The following is a 10,542-nucleotide window of genomic DNA, read 5'->3' on the forward strand; positions in this document are numbered from 1 at the left end:
AGACAGCATTTCCAAACTTGGGTGCAGAACTTACCTGTGATTCACTCTATGGTATTCATACTGCCGGGGACAGGATGTGTCCAGAGAGGCGGAGTGAGCACTGCACAGAGTTTGGTTAACCAAAACCCACCCCGTGTGTCTCAGCTGTCCACTGAGAGGCCCGAGTGTGGACCACAGAGAAGGCGGGTCTCTTAAGTTCTGAAGTTTGCATCTGCTCAGAGGGAAATGATCTCGGGTCTGTAGAGATGGGAAGAGGAAGACGACTCATTCATCTTGTATCCTGAAGTATGTCCTTCCTGATGCTTGTTAAAATTTCCTTTCTTTAATGAAATAATGGTACTTGAATTTTTAATGTCCTTACCTGACAAATTAAAAATGGCCTGAAGCCCACCCTTTGCTCTAACTGCGTGGTTCTCAGCTGTGGCTGCTCGTTGGAATCACTCAGAGAGAATTTAAGCATATTGATGTCTGCGTTCTCCCCACTGAGATTAGATTTATTCGATTTTAGAGTGTGGCCCTAGGTGGTGGCAAGGTACACTGAGGTGGAGAGCTCCTGCCCTACCACCCATCCCACATGGCCACCTTCTGATCGCTAACAAGACTCTGCCAGTGTCGCAAGGCAGAAATACCCAGCCATGGATATCCTGCGGACCACAGAGGAATAGTCCCATGGTAACTTAACAGCTAGGCACTAATATTTACAGTTCAAACTTTTCTGAAGATTTTCAGCCCCAAGAGCATGTCGTACTAGGAGCGTGTTTAATGGGTCGGGTTTCAGCACATCCAAGAATGACAACCAGGCCCTGGATCATGATCTGCCCCAGACCAGCCAGTGAACGTCGGGAGTGATGTGTCCTGGTCATGTGCACAGCCCCCTCGGGTCCCACGCCCACCTTGCCTCTTCTCTGTGAAGCTTCCTTTCAAACGCCAGCCTCCGCCACCCACGGGCTGCATAGTAGTGTGTGATCCGCCCTCTGAGGATGACAGAGGGAGCTGGCACTCATGCCTGACAGCCGTCTTTTGAGATTTCATCTCAGATGGCTTGAATGACAGTGATGACACATTCTCCTCTCAGTCTCTCTGAGCCTTTGAGTCATTAGCGTCAGCAAGTTTTCACCACGTACGTACGTACCCTTCTGAAATCCTTACTTCTTTCAGTCTTAATAGGAATACAGTTGGTGACATCAGAAAGTGGAACTAGGCCTCCCGCTACCCTGGGCCCCCTTCGGGAGCTGGATAATGATATGATTTTTCAGAGCAACTAGAAAGACCGCAGAGAAAGGAGCACAGTTGCAGTCTGGCTTTGCTCCCAGGGCAGTGGTCAGGCCTCTCCTTGTGCTGATTCGGCCAATTGGGGGTGGGGGTTGTACGGGCCATTTGAAAACAAAAACCAAAATTAGACCCAGATCAATTCTCACTTGATTTGCTCCCCAGCCTAATAGACTGCGGGACAGGGCATGGAGTGGAAGAGGCTCTGTTTTCAGGTTGTCACTAAGAATTCCTTAATTTCTCTGGGATTCATCTTACGTATTTATGAAAATAGCGCCTGGACCACACAGGTGACTTCCATATGACCCCTGAGCAGAAAAGGCATTTCCTTCACTGAACTCCTGGGCCAGATAAGAGTGGGGAAGGAGGCCATGCTGGGAGGGATGTGTGGGAGCCCTCCCTGAGCCTAGCGCCTTTCTCCCCAGAGCTCCTCCTCCGCCCCACAGCACTGAGAAGCTCCGTTTGCATCTTTAGTTTCCCTCAAACTAAAAGAAAGACTTTTTCTGTAAGTTATGGAACTAAAATGTGTCTGTGTGCTGCATTCTTTGTCTTTTCCTTTGCTGTTCTAACCTATTAGCTGGTGTGGACTATTGCACTGCCCAAGGACACTGCATAGTGGATTATTCCAATTATTAATTTTTAGATTATTTAATGAGAGGTTCTGCATTTTGTCTGATTTGTCACTGGGAGTGGTGATTTTCATTTTTCTCCAAATGGATCATTATGCTTCAAGGCCTAAGAGAGATTCAACAAGGGCCTATCAAGCTTCCTATTCTGAGACAAGAGGCCTTTGTGAATCTGTCCCATTTTTCTCATCTTTAAAGCAAAATCTGGCAAATTTGATTGACGTTCCTTGACTAATTCAAGTTGCTGGTGATCCTCAAGTAGTATTGTAATTCTCTAATGACTGTAAGGGGGAAAAACACTCCACAGAAAGAATTGATTGATTTATTAGAGGGAAAATTACCACATGTGCTAGACCTTGATTGCAGCTAATATTTGTAGAGCTAATTGCTTGAACTAGAGGATTAAAAGGATTGAGGGAAGGGAAGAAAAGGAAAACAAAGTTCTCTCGGAATACAGATGAGCCAGCAGTGGTTGGACCGGCAGGGAGAATTCAGGGCAGGGAGTTTCAGGACTGCTGTTGGTGGAGGGGATGTTGAGAGACTGTGGACAAGGGGGAGTGGCAGAGCCACTGCAGAGAGGCCGCAGAGAGGCCACAGGGATGGAGGTAAGGCCACTGCCATGGGACCTATCAAGTGAGATGCTGTGTGCCACCTCGGATAGGTCTGGCTTCTTGTTAGTCCCATACACCAAGGGAGTGCTACAGTTTAAAGCCTTAACCCTGCAGAATACCTTAGCTCTTACAGAAAGGAGCTAAGTTACTTAACCTAGAAAGCCACCATCTGAGACACCTTCTTTAAAAATCATAGACAGTTGGGCATGGGGGCGCATGCCTGTCATCCCAGCCACTCAGGAGGCTGAGGCAGGAGGTTGCCAAATAGCGAGGCCCTGAGCACCTTAATGAGACCCTGTCTCAAAAAAAAAAGGGGGGGCTGGGAATGTGGCTCAATAGTTAAGCACCCCTGTGTTCAATCCCTGGTAAAAATAAATGAATAAAAATATAAAAATAATCTGGAGTAGATGTAGTAAGATGGTAAACTTTGCTATCAGGAGGCTGAGACAGGAGGATCGTGAGTTCAGCAACTTAGTGAGTCCCTAAACTACTCAGTGAGATCCTGTCTTTAAATGAAATACAAAAAAGGGCTGGGGAAGTGGCTCAGTGTTAAAGTACCTCTGTGTTCAATCCCTGTTACCAAAAAAAAAAAAAAAGTTAAAAAAAAAAAAAAAAAAAGAATAATATTCAAACCAGATTCCCAGTGCAGAGAAGCAGGTAAGAGTTTCCCCAAGGTGTAATCTGGGGTAGATGTGGTAAGCTTTGGATTAGTTTGATTCTGGCATTGCCAAGTGTCACTGTGGGGCGGTTTCCTTTTCATTGGTAGATAGCACTTAACATACTGACAATTTCCTTAATGACTTGCACCAAAATAAAAGTGGTGTTCTTAGCAGAAATGTCACCCGCGGTGGCTCCCGTAGCAGCTGTATTCTAAGCACTTTTCTCACAGGCTCACGGGGCAATTACTGATCTCCTTCCTCTTCTCTGAGAATATGTTCCAGGTAAGATGATAGTTCAATCTCAGTGAGATCACGGGTTTCCTAAACTATTCTCGTGGTGCAGAATGGGTCATAGCACAGTTAGGTGGATCTGTGACTTGTCAAATCCCCAGAGACAAGGAGCGCTGACTCACGGGACAAGCCCAGCTAGATGTCTCTAGTCTCATTCACCTGGTGTTTCGTCAGTGACTCGGGTAAAAACAGACTATATATATCTCCTGAACTTTTAGCTGTGTATCAACCTTTTATCAGAGCACTAGGAGCAGAGGCAGTTAAAAACAATGGATGAGCAACAGAGATTCACAGCAGTGTAATCAGGTGGGACCCAGGCAACAAGGTGCATTCCGATTTTTAAATTGTAATTGCCTAAAGGTCCTGTTGCAGAACTTCTGCAAAATGTTGTCAGGCAACAGGCACGAAGTTCTGTAAGGAAGACACAGAACACAATTAACAGTTTGTTTAAAAAGTAAATACAATATTTTAAAGATAAAAAATTAAAATTAAAAATGTGATTGCCCCATTGGACCCAGCTATCCCACTCCTCGCTTTATACCCAAAGGACTAGAGTGATGCAGCCACGTGATTAGGCCTTGGATCCATGGGTTGTGGCAGTGTTGTTCCCCACAGTTCTGGGGCTTTCTGTTGTTGCTTTCCACTTCATCGCACTGGAGTTCAGTGAAGCTGCCTTATCCCTCTAGCTCTTTAAGGTAGTGGGACTTTGTGTGGGGCCTGACCTTCAGTGTATCAGGGAAGGGTGCTGTGTGCCCTTGGGAGGTCTCTGTGCAGTCATGTGGGGGAACAGTCCTCAGTGTATGTCTGTTAGATGTAGATGGTATTTTGTGTTGTTTTAATCCTCTATCTCCTATTTATTTTCTAATGGTCATTTTGTCCATTATTGAGAATGGGATAGTGAAATCTCCATTACAGTTTTGTCAGTATGATATTAGGTGTGTGAATGTTTATAATTGTTAGATCTTCTTGTCACATTGAAACTTTTATTGATATGAAATGTCCTTCCTAGTTTCTTGTGAACCTTTTATTAGAGTCTACGTTGTCTGATATCCATCTAGTTACCCTGCACTCTTGCTTACTATGTGCATGAAATATTTTTCCCTCCTTTTGCTTTCTTTGAGTCTTTGGACCCAAAGTGAGTATCTTCTAGAGAGCATCATAGTTGGATCATGTGTTATCCATCCTGCCATCACCTGTCTTTTGACTGGAGAGTTTAATCCATTTACTTGGAAGTAACTGCTGATAAAGAAGAAGTCCTGTCATTTTGCTATTTATTTTCTATATTCCTCGTGGCTTCGTTGGCTCCTCACTTCCTGCATTGTGACCATGGGGGTTACATTTGGTATCTTAGAACTCATACCAGCTGGACTTCAACAACATGCGAAGGGCTCAGCCCTTCACAGCTCTGTCCCCACCTCCTTTCATTGTTAATGTCACAAAATTCCATCTTTAGATATTATGTGCCCCAAAATATTAACTAATAATACTTTTAAATGCATTACTTTCTTATGAAAACGTGGAGTTACAAACCAAAGTTAAACTAATACTAGCTTTTAAATTAATAATTTAAAAATTGTCTGATTCAAATGTATGATATGTCAAGATCATTGTACTGTCATGTGTAACTAATTAAAACAAATAAAAAAAAATTAGTGTATTGAATTATGTAGCAAACAGTAGAGTCACAAACCATGGAGATCATAATAACAGTTTTTACAACTGTCCGTGTGTTTTCCTTTATTGAGATATATCATCCTTTCTGTGGCTTTGAGATACTTTCTAGTGTCTTTTTGTCTCTGGCTGCATGACTCCCTGGAGCATTTCTTGCAAGACAGGTTTAGTGGTAATCCACTCCCTCAGCTTTTGTTTATCTGGGGATTCTTACTTTCTCCTCCACTTTTGAAGAACAGTTTTGATGAATGTAGGATTCTTGGCTAAACTTTTTTTTTTTTCTTTTAGCATTTAAATCTATTAATCTGCTGCCTTCTGGCCTCCAAAGTTTCTGATGAAAACTGATGATGAACTTATTGAGAATCCCTCATCTGGGATAAGCTGCTTCTCTTCTGCTCCTATCAAATTTCCTGTCTTGGAAGTTTAACCCTAAATTCACTTGGTGTAGGTCTTTTTAAGTTGATCTCATTGAAGTTCATGGAGTTTCTTAGATGTTTATATTAATACTTTCCATCAACTCTGGAAGGTTTTCAGCCATTATTTCTTCATATTTTCTTTCTGCCCTTTTCTCACTCTTCTCTTCTGGACTCCTACAATCAGTGTGCTGAGGAGTCTGACAGGTCCCTTATGCTCTGTGTTCATTTTCTTCAGCTTTCTTTCTGTTTTTCAGACTTGACAATTTCCATTGTCTGAGACTTAGGTTCACTGATTCTTTCTTTAGCCTGCTCAAATTTGCCTTTTGATCTCTTCAAGTGAATTTTTTATTTCGATTATTATGCTTTTCAGGTCCAGAATTTCTTCTTGGTTTCTTTTCAGATTTTTATCACTATCAATATTCCCACGAAGTTTTGATGTCATTTCCTTGATGTCCTTCACTTCTCCCTTTTGTCCTTTGAGCATCTTTGTAATGATTGTTTCAACATCTCTGTCTGGAAGATCTATCATCAGATCATTCTCAGGGATGGATTTTGTGATTTATTTATTTTTTCCTTTGAATAGGCCACACTTTTCAGTGTCTTTGTTTGACTTGTGATTTGTTGTTGTTGTTGAAAACTAGATATTTGCATCTAATAGGGCAGTAGTTCTGGAAATCAGGTTCTCTCCCTTTCCCAGGGTTGGCTGGGTTTGCTGTTGTTTTTGCTCATTGTTTTGATTTCATTGCTGCCACCATCTCTGCCAAGGATCACCTCAGGTATGAAATTAAAGCCTTCTCAGTTCTTTTCCGAGCCTGTGCCTTTTCCTGGGCACGTGCAGTCACTTTCTAGTTTTCCTCACAAATGCAATTGCTTTTAAATTGCTAGTCTTTAATGTTTGGCCCTCAAAAGGGGGAAGGGGAAGATTAAGGAGGGCAGTAGTTCCAGCCCTTTGAAATCCCTGGAGAAGAAGAGGCTTGCAACAACGGGGCTGGTGCAATAACAATGCCCACCTTGTGCCTGTAATCAGAAGCAGCAATCAGCAATCAGAGCAACGGTCTCCACTACTCAGAGGTCAGAGGCTCCTTTGGCCCAGCCTGACACCAGCAGGCTCAGTGCAGGCTGCTCTGGGAACACGTGCACACTTACCTGTGACAAGCCGGGTGGGTATGGGGAGCTGCTGCTGTGCTAATACCTGAAACCGACCAAATTAACCATGATTCATTGTCCAAACCTGCCCCTGAAAGACGCAAACCTTCCATAAGATCTAGCACCAGAAAATTTATTGCAGACGAGTCTGCCAGTGGAACTGCTGTCTGGGGGGAAGAAGGACTTCTGAGGCTTCCTACCTACAGTCTTCCCAGAACCTCTCTTTGCACAAACGTCATGAAACCACCCAAACATCTGTCACCCCAAATCAGCAACCTGGACAGGTATCTCTCGAATCCATAATGCTCTACAGTCGCGGTGGGAATGGCCATGTTTAAAATGTGGGAGGGGAGGGTAATCGTGGGTTGTGAGGAGAAATGGAAGAATAGTATGAGCACTTTGAAATAGTTAGGCATTCCTTATAAAATGGACTTCAACAACATGAGAAGTTGTTCACAACTTAGTTCCTTTATTCACACTATAGTTCCTTTCTGAACTGGGGAGATGCCTCACTGGAAACAGTTAAATAAAACTACTGGACCAAGGATTAAAACTTGCTACATATTAAATAGTTTCTATTTTTACATCAAGTTAAAAAGGTATTAAATGTTAAGACTTAAATTTTAACACTTTCTTGCCCAAAGTTCTTGAAAACGTAACCACCATCCTAATACAATTTTGATATAGGTTCAGTCTCCAATGTGGCTTTAGAAAGACTTAGAATTCCCAAGTGGGGCCATTTCGTTCCATCTCAGTCTTTGGTGGCAGCTCCCAGGCAGCGTGGTGTCTGTAGGAATATGCACAGTTTCATGTGAACAGTAAGATTTATTTTAGTTCCATAAAGAAGGCGGACATTTTTCCTCTCTAAATTTGAGTGACTTTCCTCTGTGGCAGGTGTGTATGTGTGGTGCACAGGATCCATTCAATGGCAGCCTCACAGGCCATCAGCGTCACCTCTTCACATCCCTGTGACATTCGCCTTATTTTTAATTTGTACAAGTCATATTATCCAGGTCACAAGAGACAGTCAGTTTTCTGTTGCTAATTCTCCAACTAAATGCTGATGTATGTATGAACACAAGCCTGTTGGCATTTCCAGGGCATTGAATACCAAAGAGAATATATTTTATATTTAACTTTGGGGTATAGACATACCTATATTCTAGGAGGATTGGCAATAAAGAAGATTTATCAGTTTAATTACTGGTGCTTTACACTTGAGCATGGTGTAGCAACTTTTTTTTTTCTCTTTTTGTCTTAAGAATGACTGTGCTATACAAGGTCTGAATCTATGATGTAGCTCAAAAAGGACCCCAGGATGGTGGTTCTCGGAAGAAGTGACATTGCTAAAACTGCATCCCTCCAAAAATCAGCAGCAAGAACTGCCCAACAATATGATCTGTGTGGTCCATGGCAAACACCCTCTCCAGAGGTTGGAGTTTTAACAAGACGTCTTCATGGCAGGTGCTCTTTGGGTTTAAAATTGAACTGAGTTCAGCCCAGGCATGAAGAACATCTGGAGAAATATATCAAAATTGGGGACACTGTTACAAAATGTGAGTAGGGGCTATGCAACGGGAAGTGGGAAGAAGTAGGAGGGAGAGCGGACAGGCCACTGACCATCTCATGGGCATGTCTGTCCTTGAAGTGTTGGTTGGTGACCTGTAGGTGGCCCTGAGGAAGAGGCAGGGGCTTGCCATCACTCGGCCTGAACTCACCTTTCCTTCTCACCATGCCCGTACCTGGTCTGTAGCCCAGCCCTACATGTGTCCTTCTGAAACGCACCCCACCCCCTCTCCACAGCTGCGCCCTGTCGGGTGACGAGCCCGCCTCATGATGCAACAGGCCTCTGAACCCGAGTCCCTGTAGCTGCATTCACTCCCTCCCACCTCCTCAGAGGGACCCCACCCTGACCCTACCCCGACTAGAGCCACCTGGGGGTATATGCAAAGGTGGGAGAGGGAGCACATGGGAAACCTCCCTACCACTCCCTCAATTTTTCTGTGAACCTAAAAGTGCTCTAAAATAATAGTTTACTTTTTAAAAGTCCCCACCCAACACTCCTATCCAGCTCTAAGACCACAGAGTTTAAAACTTGATTGTTTCTAATTGAAAATCTGATGGAGAACATTCATCCAAAGGAAGAATTACTCCTCAGCCTGGCATAATAAATCCTCCTGACCCTGCCCACCTGTCTACATTAGCCAGCTTTCCCTCACTGCGCCAAGATACCCAAGACAAGCACCTTACAAGGAGCAAAGGTTGAACTGCGTGATTTAGTTTTGTAGGTCATCATCTAGGGGCAGTTGGTCCGGTTGCTTGGGGCTGATGGTGAGCCAGAACATCACACCCGAGTGCTTCGCAGAGGAGGCTGCTCACCTGAAGGCAGCCAAGAAGTGAAAGACAGACAGGAAGGGGCTAAAGTATCTTCTTCGAAGACATCCCCCAGTGGCTGGACTTCCTCCCAGAAGGCCTGCATGGTTTAGATGTGAGGGTCCCCAGACAGCCCGTGTGTGAGACAATGCAAGAAGATGGGTGGACTGGGATATGACAGCCTTAACCTAATAGAAACTATTAAATAGAAACTACTTAATATGTAGTAAGTTTCTGTAGGCTTATTGGCTTATTTCACTTAGCATGATATTCTCCAACTCCATCCATTTACTGGCAAATGCCATAATTTCCCTCTTCTTTAAAGCTGAATAATATTCCATTGAGTAAATATACCATATTTTCTTTATCCATTCATCTATTGAGGGACACCTAGGTTGGTTCCATAGTCTAGCTATTGTGAATTGATTTGCTATAAACATTGACCTGGCTGCCTCATTGTAGTAAGCTGATTTTAAGTCCTTTGGGTATAAACCGAGGAGTGGGATAGCTGGGTCAAATGGTGGTTCTATTCCCAGTTTTCTGAGGAGTCTCCATACTGCTTTCCATAGTGGTTGCACCAATTTGCAGTCCCACCAGCAATGTATGAGTATACAGTTTTCACCACTTCCTTGCCAACATTTATCGTTGCCTGTATTCTTGATGATTGACATTCTGACAGGAGTGAGATGAAGTCTTAGAGTAGTTTTGATTTGCATTTTTCTGATTGCTAGAGATACTGAACACTTTTTCATATATTTGTTGATCAATTGTATTTCTTCTTCTGTGAAGTCTATTCAGTTTCTTAGCCCATTTATTGACTAGGTTATTTGTTGTTTTGGTGTTAAGTTTTTTGAGTTCTTTATATATCCTAGAGATTAATGCTTTATCAGAGGTGCTTGTGGTAAAGATTTTCTCCCAATCTGTAGGCTCTTTCCTCACATTATTGTTGCATTTGCTGAGAAAAAAAACTTTTTAATTTGAATCCATCCCATTCATTGATTCTTGTGCTTTTGGAGTCTTATTAAGGAAGTCAGATCCTAGGCCAACATGGTGAAAATTTGGGCCTATTTTTTCTTCTATTAGGTATAGGGTCTCTGTTCTAATGCCTGAGTCTTTGATTCACTTTGATTTGGGTTTTGTGCAGGGTGAGAGATAGAGGTTTAATTTCATTTTGCTACATATGGATTTCCAGTTTTGCCAGCACCATTTGTTGAAGAGGCTATCTTTTCTCCAGTGAATGTTTTTGGCACCCTTGTCTAGTATGCGATAATCATATTTATGTGGGTTTGTCTCTGTTTCTTCTATTCTATACCATTGGTCTACTAGTCTGTTTTGGTGCCAATACCATGCTGCTTTTGTTACTATAGCTCTGTAGTATAGTTTAGTTCTGGTATTATGATGGCCCCTGCTTCACTTTTCTTGCTAAGGATTGCTTTAGCTATTCTGGGTCTCTTATTTTTCCAAATAAATTTCATGATTG

Source organism: Marmota flaviventris, chromosome 8, assembly GCF_047511675.1.
Source record: "Marmota flaviventris isolate mMarFla1 chromosome 8, mMarFla1.hap1, whole genome shotgun sequence".
NCBI classification, from domain to species: domain Eukaryota; kingdom Metazoa; phylum Chordata; class Mammalia; order Rodentia; family Sciuridae; genus Marmota; species Marmota flaviventris.